We start from the raw sequence: 16,590 nt of genomic DNA, 5'->3' as shown, positions 1-16,590 counted from the left end.
TACCACATTCACTGCTCTACCTTCATCAATGTGTTTTGTCACATCTTCAAAGAATTCGATAAGACTTGTGAGCATGACCTGCCCCTCTCAAAGCCATGCTGACTATTTCTAATCAAACTGTGCTTTTCCAAATAATCATAAATACTATCTCTCAGAATCTTCTCCAATAATTTGCCCACGACAAAAGTAAGACTGACTGATCTGTAATTCCCTGGATTAACCTTATTCCCTTTCTTGATGAAGGGAATAACATTTGCCACCCTCCAATCATCTGTTACTACTCCAGTGGACAGTGAGGATGCAAAGATCACTGCCAAAGGCATAGTAATGTATTTCCTTGCTTCCCGTGTAAACCTTGGGTATATCCCATCTGGCCCAGGGGACTTATCTATTCTCATGTTTTTCGAAATTTCCAGCACGTCCTCCTTCTAACATCAACCTGTTCAAGTATATCAGCCTGTTTCACGCTGTTCTCACAAACGTCAAGTTCCCTCCCACTGGTGAAAACTGAAGCAATGTATTCATTAAGGACCTCCCCTACCTCCTCCGGCTCCGTGCACAAGTTCCCTCCACTATCCCTGATTGGCCCTACCTTCACTCTGGCCATCCTCTTGTTCCTCACATAAGTATAGAACACCTTGGTTTTTCCTTAATCCTACCTGCCAAGGCTTTTTCATACGCCCTTCTAGCTCTCCTAAGTCCATTCTTCAGTGCCTTCCTGGCTACCTTGTAACCCTCTACAGTCCTGTCCGATCCTTGCTTCCTCAACCTTAAGTAAGCTTCCTTCTTCCTCTTGACTAGATGTTCCACATGTCTTGTCATCCAAGGTTTCTTCACCTTACCATCCCTTCCTTGCCTCAGTGGGACAAACTTATCCAGTACTCATAGCAACTGCTCCCTAAACAACCTCCACATTTCTGTTGTGCATTTCCCTAAGAACATCTGTTCCCAATTTATGCTCCGCAGTTCTTGCCTAATAGCATTGTAATTCCCCCTCCCCCAATTAGATACTTTCCTATACAACTGCTCTTATTCCTCTCCCGGACTATAGCAAAGGTCAGGGAGTTGTGATCACTCTCACCGAAATGCTGTCCAACTGAGAGATCTGACACCTGGCCTGGATTGTTGCCAAGCACCAAATCCAATATGGCACCCCCTCTAGTCGGCCTGTCTACATATTGAATCAGAAATCCTTCCTGGACACACCTGACCAGAACTGTTCCATCCAAACTATTTGCACTTAAGAGGTTCCAGTCGATATTAGGGAAGTTGAAGTCTAGTTGAAGTTTAGACAGATATAGGCCAAATGGAGGCAAACAGGACAAGTTCAGTTTAGGCTATCTGGTTGGAATGAACGGGTTGGACCGAAGGATCTGTTTCCATACTGTATGACTCTATGAGTCTACAACTCTATTAGTCCTTACCTCATATAACTCTGAGATCAGAGCCCAGTGTATCCATGTAAAGCAGTATTTAGTGTTAATTTAATAATTAAGGGTGTCACCTTGACTTCTAAGCCAAAAGACTGTTCATGACTTTACCTTTTCCTTGACCAGACAGACTCAAATCTAAACTCATAGTGTGCCATCAAACCACATAGTAAAAGACTGCTGGATTACAAAATCGATACAAAATATTATTAATTTGAAACTCACGCACAGCCACTTGTACCCACATCCATCTAAACATTAATACAGCACAGGCCGTGCTTGCAACTTTAGCTGTCACTTTACTTTAACAATGGAAATGCAGTCTTTTTTGGAGCTCTCATCATCATTAAAACAGACTGACTGTATCAAAGTGAATGTTTATAGCCATGGGACCACAAATGTGTTTCAAATGTTAGTAGTTTTTACACAAACATAAGCATCAAGGTTACCATATTGAATAGTGACATTGTCAGTCTGTGATGAGAGTAAAGGAATTGGTCAGAATCATTCCCCCAAATAGTTGAAATTTTACCAATGGGCTAACTGACAGATGTGACAGATACTGCCTGATCACAGTGCAGCTGGCTAAAGCAAATATTACTGTACTTGGACTGGATGTAGTTCAGACAAGGTTCACTTGGCTCATTTTTGGGATGAGGGGAGTTGTCTCAGAAAAGGTTGAGCAGGTTGGGTTGATAATCATTGCAGTTTAGGATAACGAGAGGTGATATTATGGAAACATAAGAGATCCTGAGGGGATTTGAATGGGTAAATGCTGAGAGGATGTTTCTCCTGCTGGGGAGTCTTGAACTAGGAGGCACAGTTTCAAAATGTAGGATCTTATATTTAGGTCAGTAACTTCTTCTCTCAGAAGGTCATTAGCATTTGGAATTGTCTTTCCCAGAGCCCAGTGGAGACTGGGACATTGACAATTTTTGATGATGAATTAGTCAGTATTTTGAACACTGGAAGAGTTAGGGCTTATGGGGAACAAAGATCAAAATGGAATTGAGGTCAAAATCCAATCTTGTTGAATGGTTCGAAGGGTCAAATGGCCTCTTCCTACTCCAGTTTGGAAGTTAGAACTGTAAACATTACTGTGGCTGTGATCATTTTAGCCCATTTTACTGCTCTAATATAGCCTCTCTGTCCTTATGCTTTTGATTTCAGGCAATAAAGAGAAATATACAGTTTGTCTTCTTCACCATCTTAACTACCCATCAAGCCACTTTCAGAGATCAGTGAACATGTACTCTAATGACTTTTTGTCTGTGCCACTTATCAGTATCCTGCTACCTATTGTGTATTCCTTTGCTTTGTTTGTCCTCTCCAAGTGCATTACTCCACATTTCCTCTGACTGAATTTCATTTCCCATTTTTTTGCTCATCTCACACATCCAATGATATCATCTTCTGGTCAACAGCTTCCGTCCTCACAAATAACAACACAGCCAATTGTTATATCATCTGCAGTTTTCTTAGTCATGTCCCTAGCTCTAAGTTAAAGTCACTAATTTTTATCACAAATAGCTAGGGATCCAGTTCTGTATCCTACTAGGATCATTTGCTTCCTGCCTATGAGCTGATTTTGGCTCACGTTTATTCTCTATCTTGGATCGTAAAGGGTCTTTAATTTTCTGACCAGTTAACAATGTGGAGCCATGTCAAAAGCTTAGTTAAATCCATTCAGATTACATCAAACATGCTTCCCTCATGGACACTTCTTACCGTTTCATCAAAGAATTTAATATATCAAGTTTTTTATCCACAACTTTCCCTTAAAAGTCCCACACTTACTGTCTTTGATTAATCCATGCCTTGTTAAATGGCCATTTATATCACCTCACAGAACTTGTTCCAATAATTTCCGCACCACCAAGGGAGATTGGCCTGTAATCGTTCTTCAAAATGCTATTATGTGATTTTTAGCCACCAGAGAGAGCAGCTTCGGCTTGAGTTTAACAAGCCTTCTGCATTTCTGACAATACAGCAGTGGAGCATCACCCTAAATGGACTGCCGCGTTACCTCCTGACTCAGAGTCCAAAGCGTCACACTCACACCCTGTTCAGCAAGGGCTGACTTGGAGAAATTTCTGTCATTTATTTCTTTGTCACCCAGTCACCAAACGGGATGGAGCTATACTGAGAGGGAGGAATTGTCTCCCTCACAGTTCATTGCTCCTGATGTTTCAAGATTGTCTGATGGGAAAATGGGAAAACTCCTTCCTTTACGTCCCACCATGGCTGTTTACACACAAGGCTGTTCCCAACTTCACCTGTGTTTCTGAAGTAGGTACTTTGGTAATATAAATGTGGTACCAATCACTGAATCACTTTCAGAAACCACAAACTGGTAATAGTAGAAAGAACTATAGCCATGCAGAATCTCTCTCACTATCTTTACTTGGCTATGTGCTGTTTACATAAATTCACTTACTGTGCAGATGGCTTTGCTGCTTAACTTGGATGGTAAAACTCGACAGCACTGCACCCATTTTCTGTACTTGCTGCCTGATGGTATCTCTCTCTCTCTCTCTCTCACACACACACACTTTGTCTTGTCTTCTGCCTCCCTCTCATTGAAGGCTATTTCTGAATTGTCCCCAGGTCTGTAAGTCTTCCAGTTACCGAGTAGAAACTGTACTTCCTGATACTGTTAGCGTAACTAAAATAAAATCAAATCCAGGATTATTACTCACTGTCCTTCTCCTTCGCATAATCGACACACTGGAGAAAGTCTCCTCAAGCACACACTTCATCAAAGCATTCAGCCACACAGCAGCCTGTACTGAATCTCTCTCAGCGGAACCTCCATACACTTGACTATATAAGACTCTCTTCTGTTTCTCTGCCTCACTTCCCCCCACACCAACCCCGTCCACTTAGTCTCTCTCTCTTCTAGCCTCTTATCCTTTAACTTTTTTCTTTCTTCTCTCTGTTTCTGAGCATAACCTCCTGTTATAAGGAACTTGGTATGGGACTTTAAAGTTCACTGACTTAGATCTTCCTTCCTTGCTTCATCCCAATCTCTCCCTCATCTGAGTCACGGTCTCTGAGTTTGTTCCACTCCCATGCCACTGATACCAATCTCAGTCACACCCAGCCATTCGGCAGAATGAACAGCTCCTCCCTAAGAGGTCTCTTGGTGTCGTGGCTCCAACCGCGGTTACATGCGTATTGCAGCCTGGAGTTACAGATACTAATGGTGGAGTCTCCACTTTTCTTTCCGCCACATGGCTGATCAGGAATTTCTTCCAGCTGCCATTGGCGTCCGTTGGAAGGATTTCCTAGTTGGTGCTCCACCTGTTTGTCCATGTTATGAACACCCCTTCCTAGGACGTCAAGACCCGGAGCGGGATTTGAACCCAAAGCCTCTGGCTCCGCGACCAGGCACTACGCTCTGCACCTCCTCAAGGACAGCTATACAAGTATTAGGCTAATGTCTCTCGCCATTCCCTATTGTACTCGAATAAAAATTCGCCAGCCTCTTCCAATAAGAAGTTCAAATTTACTTCAGCTGATCTCTTACCCCTTACAACAACAATAACTTATAGTTACATAGTGCTTCTAATGCAGGGAAACCCCCAAGGCACTTCACAGGAGCATTATAGGTTTAATACCAAATGACAGAAGGCAATATTAGATTACATAACCATAAGCTTGGTCAAAGAGATGGGTTTCAAGGAGTGTCTTAGATGAGTAAAGTGCTGTAGACAGGTGGAAAGGTTTATGGAGGGAATATACAGAACTTGGGTCTCAGGTAGCTGAGAGGGAGTTACTGTGAGTTATTTCAACAGAGTTTTGGATGGTATATAATCATAGAATCCATACAGTGCAGAAAGAGGCCATTCAGCACATTGAGTCTGCACCAACCCTCCATAGAGCATTCCACCCAGACCCAGCCACACTCCCTATCCCCATAACCCCACATTTACCATGGCCAATCCACTTAGCCTGCATATCCCGAGGCACTACGGACAATTTAGCATGGCCAATCCACTTAACCTGCATCAGAGACAGTAGGAACTGCAGATGCTGGAAAATCTGAGATAACAAGGTGTAGAGCTGGATGTACACAGCAGGCCAAGCAGCATCATAGGAGCAGGAAGGCTGACGTTTTGGGCCTAGACCCTTCATCAGAAAATGATGCTGCTTGGCCTGCTGTGTTCATCCAGCTCTACATCCTTGTTATCCCACTTAACCTGCACATTTTTGGGCCGTGGGAGGAAACCAGAGCACCCAGTGGAAACCAATGCAGACAATGGGAAAATGTGCAAACTCCACACAGATAGGCACCCAAGCCGGAATTGAACCCGGGTTCCTGGCACTGTGGAGCAGCAGTGCTAACCACTGAGCACTCGTGCCGCTATGTCAATTTTACAGAGGGTAAAATGTGGGAGACCAGCCTGGACTGCTTTGATATTGTGGAATATGCAGAGAGGAAGGCATGAGGGGTAAAGTGGAGAGATGTTTTGGAGGTGGAAATGGCTGGTCTTGGTTATGGTGTATAAAGGACGTTAAGAAGTTCAGCTTGTGATAAAACTTGACAGCAAGGATGCAAACAGACTCTACTTAATTTCAGACTGTTGCCAAGGAGTGGATGGATTCAGTATCTAGGGAATGAAATTTGGAACAGGGGCCAAAACAATGGCTTCAATTTACCCATTATTTAATTTGAGGGAAATTTGACTCATCCAGTATTCGGTGTCAAATAAGCAGTCTAATACTGGAGAAGCCAACAGAGATGGCGAACCCTTAGAACTGCCACCTAGGAGCTTCTAACATCTGCATTTGTGTTTCTTGCTAATCTTTTATTCCATGTTCTCATCACAAATTGTGCTTTATACCTTTAAATGTTTTTCATTGTTTAAGACAAATAAATCACTCTAAAGCATAAGATAAGATTCAATCATACTATAGTAGAGGCCTTTTAAACCTTTTCTCAGTGCACAATGCTACATCTAAAGTTGTCTGTTTCTGAGCTGGTTCACAAAATCATAGAATACAGTACAGTAGAGGTCCATCAGCACATTGACTCTGTACCACCAAACTGACTAAACCTAAATTAGCCCACATGCCAGCATTAGGCTGGTTCCTCAATGTGGTGATTCAGAAAATGGCTGTAACTGGTTTATACCAGATTATCCCGCATTATTAGAGCAAACCGAATTTTTGAGTCCAAATGAAGATTAAAGTTTATGATTACAAAAATTATTCTTGAGTCCAATTTCTTGATGAATGCTCCATCCAACAGAATAACAATTGCTTGGGAGATTGTAAACAATAAGCATCAATGTTGTTTCTCGATTTAGGTTTCTTAGCTGGACCAAAGTTAATTCTTCTTCCCGATATTTCAAATTAAGATCCTTCCTCTCTTATGTTTTAAGTGCATTCTTTATCATTAGGCTGTCCCACTTCCTTTTTCATTTTGCATGTCTTTATTAATGATTAAGCATCCTGGAATATTTAGTTCCCAATCTGGGTCACACTGCAATCCTATCACTGTGATGGTTGTTAGATCAAACCAGAGCACTAGAGGGTGGCAAATGTGGCTCCATTGTTCAAGAAAGGAGATAAGGAAATGCACAGTAATTACAGGCATTACAGTCATTGAGTATCAGTGGGAGGAAAGAGCAATCCGACCCCACCACCAAAGACATTTTTCCCTCCCCACCCTTATCTGCTTTCCGGAGGGACCACTCTCTCCGTGACTCCCCTCCAGCCCCACACTCCCCTCCAGCCCCACAACACCTGGCACTTTTCCCTGCAACCGCAGGAAGTGTTACACCTGCCCCCACACCGCCTCCCTCACCCCCATCCCAGGCCCCAAGAAGACTTTCCACATCAAGCAGATGTTCACCTGCACATCTGCTAATGTGGTATACTGCATCTGCTGTACCCGTTGTGGCCTCCTCTACATCGGAGAAACCAAGTGGAGGCTTGGGGACCGCTTTGCAGAACACCTACGCTCGGTTCGCAATAAACAACTGCACCTCCCAGTCGCGAACCATTTCAACTCCCCCTCCCATTCCTCAGACGACATGTCCATCCTGGGCCTCCTGCAGTGCCACAACGATGCCACCCAAAGGTTGCAGGAACAGCAACTCATATTCCGCTTGGGAACCCTGCAGCCCAATGGTATCAATGTGGATTTCACAAGCTTCAAAATCTCCCTTCCCCCCACCGTATCCCAAAACCAGCCCAGCTCGTCCCCGCCTCCCTAGCCTGTTCTTCCTCCCACCTATCCCCTCCTCCCACCTCAAGCCGCACCCCCATTTTCTACCTACTAACCTCATCCCGTCCCCTTGACCTGTCCGTCCTCCCTGGACTGAGCTATCCCCTCCCTACCTCCCCACCTACACTCACCTTTACTGGCTCGATCCCTGCCTCCTTGACCTGTCTGTTTCCTCTCCACCTATCTTCTCCTCTATCCATCTCCTATCCACCTCCCCCTCTCTCCCGATTTATTTCAGAACCCCCTTCCCCTCCCCCATTTCTGATGAAGGGTCTAGGCCCGAAACGTCAGCCTTCCTGCTCCTATGATGCTGCTTGGCCTGCTGTGTTCATCCAGCTCTACACCTTGTTATCTCAGATTCTCCAGCATCTGCAGTTCCTACTATCTCTAGAATAGTTATGTGATTGTTTTTGACTGGTGCAGACTTGATGGGCTGATGGACCTTTTCCCGTGCCATAAATCTCTTTGACTCTATGACAGGCAAACAAGAACTGTCCCCGCAAGATAATGGAACAAAATACTGAAAATGCTTAGGGCAAGATATACCATGTGGCTGTAAGGAAGAACGTTTTTAAACAAGTAAACTCACCATCAATTGGGGGTGGGGAGGGGTGGTGGGGGGATTTGACAGGGGTGTGTGAGGGGGTTTGCAGAGAGAGGGTGCATGTTTCAGGGGGACACTGGGGTGGAAGCAATGATGATGAATCATTTCCAAATGAAATTAGATAGTCAGAATAGGAAATAAACTTGCAAAGCTCAGAGGCTATAATAAAAACCAAGGGCTGAATTGTCAATTACCGATGGTTTGGAGAAACAAGCAGCTGTGCTTTGAGCATTCAGCTGTTAGATGGCAGGCCAGTGTTCACCTGCTTGCCTCCACCTCTCCATTCTCCCACACCCTCAACCTCCCTCAACCCACTCCCCCACACCCCTAGTCACCCACTCCTCCATATCCCCTACCACCCACAACCCCACACCACTGATCACTCATGCCTCCAAACCCCTCACCTTCCACTCCTCCATAACCCCTGACCACCTACTCCCACATACCCCCTAACCACCCACGATCCCCCACACTCCCTCATCACCCACTTCACTGCACAGCCTCACCACTGTGACTACCTACTCCGCTTTTACCCCTCACTCCCCACTCCCTCACACCCCATGACCACCCACACTCCCTGACCACTTACTCACCCACTCCCCCAAACACTTATCCCACCCATGGCCCCTGACCAATTACCTCCCCTCACCACCCCATATCCCCACACCCCTGGCCAAGACCCCACATCCCCTCACCACCCAGACAAGGTTTAATAAGCTACACTATGTTCACTGTTTGATTTTGAAGAAAGATCACTAGACCTGAAATGTTAACTCTGCTTTCTCTCCACAGATGCTGAGATTTTACATCAATTTCTGTTTTTGTGACCATGTTCACAGTGTTCACTATAGAGAGCTGGAGTTCCCTCTGCTGAATGAACACTGTAACTATACGTTTAACATCTGCAAAAATGATTAACAGAAACATTTCTAACAGTAACCTAGGCACGTTGGCAGATTTGCCTTCAGCACATAAGGTTATTGACAAGGTTGAGCTTTTTGGCAGAATTCAACTGTCGGAAACCCACTGGCTGTTCACCCTCAGAATGATGACAGGAATTGCTGGTATTGCAGGATTGGGAGGCAATGGCACAGGCTATGAGGACCAAAACCATCCTCATCAACACAGACTTCAGCAGCATAGTGCATGGAGGTCCAGTTGGTGCACAGACAAGAGTAATCCTGAGGAATGAGCACTTGCAGTATATCCAGTTCTGAGGAAGAGTCACCGGACCCAAAATGTTAACTCTGTTTTTTTCTTCACAGATGCTGCCAGACCTGCTGAGCTTTTCCAGCAACTTTGTTTTTGTTCCTGATTTACAGCATCCGCAGTTCTTTCGGTGTTTTTTTTTGCAGTATATCCTAAGCTGTTTTGAGTTGTGTGTAGCAACACACTTAGCACATTTGGGCTGTGGTTGATCTCCCATTATGGAGGTGGACAGAGTGCTCCATGGGGAGTGGACGTGCTTGTAGTGAAGCTGATTTGGTAACGAGTTTACAAGAGCTGTGTGCAAGATAATTGAATGTCTTATCTTCTTTCCATTCTATCCTATTTTTGCCTGGTATGCCTGAAAGATGTAACCATAAAATAAGATCATCATTTATGTAGCACCTTTCTTATCCTCAGGGTGACAGGATGTCAGTCATTGACTACTGGAGTTCTGCAGGTGTCTGTGTTGGGACTAAAACTGTTCTCTTTATACATTAACAGTTTGTTTGAAGGAATTGAGGGCATTTTTGTTAAATTTGCAGATAACACAAACATAGGTGGAGGTACAGGTAGTGTTGAGGAAGCAGGGAGGCTGCAGAAGGACTTGGATAGACGGGGAGATTGGGCAAAGAAGTGGCAGATGGAACACAATGTGGGAAAGTGTGAGGTTACGCAGTTTGGTAGGAAGAATAGAGGCATAGACTAATTTCTAACGGAAAGTATTTGGAAATCTGAAGCACAAAAGGACTTGGGAGGGAGGTTCACTAGTGCAATCAGAAGGGCATAAACAAGTGTGATGGGGTGGACGGGAGAACCAGAGCAGTAGGTCAGCAAGTAAAATGACCGAGGAAGAGTCAGAGACTAACCCTAATAAGACTAAGAGGAAGAACAAACAGGGAGAGGTTACTGAACATGGCAGGACTGGCGATCTGAGGTGCATTTTCTTTAAGGTGAGGTGTATGACAGTTAAAGCAATTGAACTTAGAGCTTGGATTAATACAAATAACTGTGATGCTGTAGCTATTACAGAGACTTGAATGAGAGAGGGACAAGACTGGAAGCTTAACGTTCCAGGATTTAGGTTGTTTCAAGCAAGGTAGGGAGGGATGTAAAAGAGTGGGGGAGTTGTGTTACTGATAAGGGAGAATGTCGCAGCCATACTGTGGAAGGACACCTTTTGGGCCTCATCCAGTGAGGCCATATGGGTAGAGCTCAGGAACAGGAAGGGAGCAATCACTTTGATGAGATGGCACAACAGGCCTCCCAACAGCCAGCAGGTGATAGAGGAACAGACATGTGGACAGATTATGGAAAAATGTAAAAACAACGTGGTTGTTTTGGTGGATCATTTTAACTTCCCCAGTATTAACTGGGACTCCCTTAGTGCCAGGGGCTTGGATGGGGTATAGTTTGTTAGGTATGCGCAGGAGAGTTTTTTGAAATAATATGCAAATAATCCAATATGGCAACAGGCCGTATTAGGTATCGGGGAATGAGGCAAGCCAGGTGATTGAAGTTTCAGTGGGGGAGCTTTTCGGGAACAGTGACCATAATTCTGTAAGTTTTAAGTTACTTATAGATAAGGACATGAGTATTCCTTGGGTGAAAGCACTAAACTAGTGGAAGGCTAACTTCCACAACTATGAAGCAAGAACTGGGGAATGTACATGGGAGGTGGTTGTTTGAGGGTAATTCTACATCTGGCATGTGGGATTTTTTAAAGGCCAGTTGATCTGAGCTCAGAGCCAGCATGTTCTTATGAAAATTAAGGATAAAGATGGCAAAGATTCTGGAACCTTGTATGACAAGAGAAATTAGTCGAAAAGAAAAGGAGGCATAAATAAGGTTTAGGATACTGAAGATAGACAGAACCCTCGAAGAATACCCAGTATTCCAAAATCCAGGTAACTTGTAAGTAGCACAAATCTTTGATCTAAGGACTGATCCTTGGGGAACATCACTATCTATCACTTGCCAGTCTGAAAAACAGCTATCTACCACAACTGCTCTCTGTCCTTAAACCAATATTTTTGTCCAAGCAACAGTGAGCTTCCTGACACGAGCCCTACTTTTGTTAATTAGCCTTTTCAGAATTGACGGTGGCTGGGAAAACATCAATTCATATAGCAAGTTTTTTTACAGGCTAAAGGGTCTATTCCTGTGTTGTACTGTTCTTTGATCTTAGTCCTAATTCAGGATTCTCTTAAGTTTAACATGCAGGTTCAGTTGGCAGTTGATCCTGGAGATGAAGAGTGTGTCATATGAGGATTGATTAAGCACTCTGAGTCTGTACTCAATGGAGTTTAGAAGGATGAAGTGGCATCTGCTCGAATATCCCTTGGAATATTGTGTTCAGTTCTGGTCATCTCATTATAGGAAGGATGTGGAAGTTTTAGAGAGGGTGCAGAGGAGATTTACCAGGATGCTGCCTGGACTGGAGGGCAAATCTTATGAGGAAAGGTTGAGAGAGCTAGGGCTTCTCTCTTTGGAGCGAAGAAGGATGAGAGGTGACTTGATAGAGGTGTACAAGATAATGAGTGGCACAGATAGAGTGGATAGCTAGAGACATTTTCTCAGGGCGGAAATGACTATTACAAGGTGGCATAATTTTCAGATGATTGGAGGAAGGTATGGGGGATGTCAGAGGTAGGTTCTTTACACAGAGAGTGGTGGGTGCGTGGAATGCGCTGCTGGCAGTGGTAGTAGAGTCAGATACATTAGGGACATTTAAGCGACTCTTGGATAGGCACATGGATGATAGTAAAATGTGGGGTATGCATCGTAGTTTGATCTCAGAGTAGGATAATAGGGCGGCACAACATCGTGGGCCGAAGGGCCTGTACTGTGCTGTATTGTTCTATGTTCTATGAAACTTATAGACTATTGAGAGGTCTGGATAGATTGAGGTTGAGAAGATGTTTCCACTAGTAGAAGGGATTAGGTCCCGAAAGCACAGCCTCAAAATGAAGAGACCATGTTTTAGAAATAAAGTGAAGAGAAATTTCTTCGCCCAGAGGGTGATGAATCTGTGGAACTCATGGTTGCAGAGAGCTGTGGAGGCCAAGTCATTGACTGTATTAAACACAGAGATAGATAGGTTCTTGATTAGCAAGGGGAATCAAAGATTATGGGGAGAAGGCAGGAGAATGGGTTTGAGAAACGTATCAGTCATGATTGAATGTTGGAGCAGACTCAATGGACCTAGTGGCCTAATTCTGCTTATATATCTTACGGTGTTATGGGTGCATTTCATGGTCTAAGGATCACTGTTGTGATTTTGGCAAATACAACAGTCAGTTAGCACAATGAAAAAGTGAGATGGAATTATATGTGAATCTGCTTTTGTGATGCTGAAACACATAGTCAGAGGAGTGGGGCCACCAGGAAAATTTAACTTGAGCACGCGAATGTTGAAAGGTGTAAGGGCAGATGGATGCCCAGTCAAATGGATATTGGCAGGAGGGTTTTGGGATTCACAGATGATGGGGAATAGGAAAGCACTGGAAATGTTGAGATGACCAAGGTGTTGACAAGAGTTACAAATGGACAGAGAGATGGAATAAAGTTTCAAAGACAGAAATCCAACTTCCTCCCTCAACTCCTCCGGCCCATCTCCTTCCCATACTATTTTATTTCCTCTGTATCCACAAATCCTGAGCCTTGGGAACACAGACATGGCTTGATGCTCTAGGGACTCTTGCTATTTGATATGTATGTTAACAACCTGGGATGCAAATGTAGAAAGTAATATTAATAAATTTGCACATAATGTGAAAATTGGTGGTGTCATTGATAGTGAGGATGGTCTCAATCTGATATTGATCAGCTAGTAAACTGGGCAGAGCAGTGGCTCATGGAATTTAATCCTGATAAGGTAAGGTGATGCATTTTGGGAGGTCTAATAGGGAAGGATTATACACAATGAATGGTCATTCCTGAGGGACTACTGAGGAACAAGGAGAGCTGGGCGTGCCAGTCCATTCGGGATTTTTGCCTTAATTAGCTGGGGCATAGAACATAGCAGCAAAGTAGTCTTGTTACAACTTTATAAAGCATCGGTTTGGCCATGGATGGAATACCGTGTGCAGTTCTGGTCACCAAACTATTGGAAGGACTGGAGAGGGTGCAGAGGGGACTCACCAAGATGTTGCTTGGGATGAAAAGTTTCAGTTGTGAGGAAAGACTTGATAGGCTGTGTTTGTTTTCCTTGGAGCAGAGGAGGCTGAAGGTGAATCTGATTGAGGTATACGAAGTTATGAGAGGCATAGACAGAGTCCATTGTGAGAATCTTTTCCCCATGCCAGACACATCAAACACCAAAGGGGATGGGTTTGAGGTGAGGAGCATGTGGTTTACAGGAAATCGGAGAAAACATTTTCACTCAGAGGGTAGTAGATATATAGAACATGCTGAGTAAGAGGGTGGTGGAGGCAGGGACTCTCACATCATTTAAAAAGCATCTGGATGAGCACTTAAAATGCTAGGGCATAGCAGGCTACAGACCAAGTGAAGGTAAATGAGATTAGTGTAGTTTGGTATTTGTTGGTTGGCATGGACATGGTGGGCCGCAGGGCCTATTTCTATCCTGTATGGATCTGTGAACGCTATGAACTCTAAGCTGCTGCAGGATGTGGCCAGGATTTGGTTTGCAGACAGAAGGTCAATACCTAGGGTTCAGCCCATGGCACATGTTACTTGCAACTGCGTTTAAGCTTTGGTATGTAATGCTGTTGCCCTTTGAAGGACTTCTCATTGCTCAAAATTGAAGACCTCTCCCTCACAGAACAAAATATTTACCCTAAAATAAGACAAAGAACTGCGGATGCTGGAGATCTGAAACAAACAAAAGCAGAAAGTGCTGGAGAAACTCAGCAAATCTGATAACATCTGTGGGGGGAAAGCAGAGTTAATTTTTTGAGTCCAATCTGAAAGGTCACTGGACTTGAAATGTTAACTCTGTTTCTCCCTCCAAGGATGCTGCCTAGTTGCTGAGTTTCTCCAGCAATTTCTCTTTTATGTGTATTTCAAGACACTTACTCTGCCCATTCTGGGTGTGGTCACAAGCTTTTTCACTTCCAATGCACACTTGTGATTTACAGCGATCATTCCTCACACAAGTCTTAGCCTCTTAATGTTAGTGAGCCCCCAAATGTATACATTCCCTCCTTGGTCATCCTCCCTGTCAACCTCACAGGCTTTGGACTTCCCCAAGTCTCCATCCAACTGGCATGTCTAAAATTTTAATCCCCAATTTACTACTATCTCAGCCACAGGCATAATGAGACAATGTGAAAGATATAATAGTGCAGTATCCCTCACATGTAGGCTAGCATGGTGCTGACTGTTAATGCCCCCTCCCCCCAACATTATATCTTTCCTTTCAATGCACTATAATCATCCCCCTTTCAATATGTTAAGTTGTCCCATTCCCTGTTGTAATCCACTCTGCATCCCAGCATTCTGATCCAATGCCACAACTAACCATAGCCCATCCACTGAGCAAATAATGAGTGATCAGATCCCTGAATGATATCTGTAAAGCTCCCAACTGTGTTCCCGTGATTCCCTGGATGAGTTGCACTATACCCATAGGACTGACCATGACTCTTCCCTGGACTGCAGAGGTAGAGGCCCCTTGACCATGACTGCCCCATGCCCTTGACTTACTGTGAGAGACCCCCTGACTGGAGGAGGTCTCCCTTGTCTTAACTGAGGACTACTCCCCTTTGACTTTGATACCTGCTACTTTCAAGCACATATAATATGTGGCACATGGTGCAGGTGTGAGATTAACAAAGCACTGTGCTATAGAGAAATATGCCCACCCCCTGACTGACTGATCACTGCTGACAGGCATGACAAGCTTCATGGCTTTATGTCTACACTAATACACATGTTAAGGTAGATGTACTGTATGACTTTAAGTTTTGGCTGAGGGGATAAACTGCAAAAAGGCAAGGCAAGGCAGAGACGTTGTGAGCACCAAGTAGGCACAAAGTCAGTGCACACTCAAGAACATAAGAACATATAAATAGGAGCAGGAGTAGGCAATTCAACCCCTTGAGCCTACTCCACCATACAATAGTCATGGCTGATCTCTCTTTGACCTCAACTCCACTTTCTTGTTTGCTCTCTATAACCCTTCAACTCAATACTAATTAAAAATCTGTCTATCTCCACCTTAAAATTACTCAAATATCCTGGCATCCAGCACACTCTGGGGCATTAAATTCCACAGATTCATAATCCTTTGACCTCTCGTTCTAGATTGCCCCACATGATGAAATATCCTTTCTGCTTCCACTTTGTCAATCCCCTTTAGCATCTTATAGACCTCAATTAGATCTCCTCATTCTTCAGGCCTAAACTGCTCAATTGCTCTTCATAAGATGAGCAGAGAGATGATGGCCTAATGGTATTATCACTAAACTATTGATCCAGAAACTCAGCTAATGTTCTGGGAACCTGGGTTTGAATCCTGCCACAGCAGATGGTAGAATTTGAATTCAATAAAAAATATGTGGAATTAAGAATCGAGTGAAGACCATGAAACCATCAATGATTCTCAGAAAAATCCATCTGGCTCACTAATGTCACTAATGAAATCTGCCATCCTCTCCTGGTCTGGCCTACATGTGACTCCAGATCCACAACAAAGGCCCTCTGAAAAGGCCTAGCTATGAAGAAATGAAACCAGAGGGACCACTTGGCATCAGCCTAGGCACCGGAACAGACAACAGCAGAAGCGGCCCTGTCAACTCTGCAAGGCTGTCCTGACTAACATCTAGTGCCAAAATTAGGAGAGCTGATTCACAGATTAGTCAAGCAACAGCCTGACGTATTCATACTCACTGAATCATAACCATCCCTCGATACATCCTGTCCCACCTGCAGGACAAAACCAGCAGAGATAGATAGTTGGGACAGAATTGCCCTTGGATTCCTTAATATTGACTCCTGACCCCATGAAATCTCAGGGTGTCAGGTTAAACATGGGCAAGGAAACCTCCTGCTGATTACTATGTGCCGTACTCCCTCAGCTATGAATTAGTACTTCTCCACATTGAAAAACACTTGGAGGAAGCACTGAGGGTGACAAGATGGGGGATATC

The 16,590-nt window shown here is 44.1% G+C and overlaps 1 protein-coding gene across 2 annotated transcripts in view; it reads right to left on the bottom strand.

Annotated features, from left to right (window-relative positions):
- The window catches only part of LOC109922315 (Kv channel-interacting protein 1), a 312,678-nt gene that overhangs the window by 275,847 nt on the left and 20,241 nt on the right, over positions 1-16,590 (bottom strand). The gene's annotated exons all lie outside the window — the stretch shown is intronic.

This window comes from Rhincodon typus, chromosome 12 (assembly GCF_021869965.1).
Source record: "Rhincodon typus isolate 14 chromosome 12, sRhiTyp1.1, whole genome shotgun sequence".
In the NCBI taxonomy this organism is placed as follows: domain Eukaryota; kingdom Metazoa; phylum Chordata; class Chondrichthyes; order Orectolobiformes; family Rhincodontidae; genus Rhincodon; species Rhincodon typus.
The sequence above is the reverse complement of the archived record's forward strand: the minus strand, read 5'-3'. Positions and strand labels throughout refer to the sequence as shown.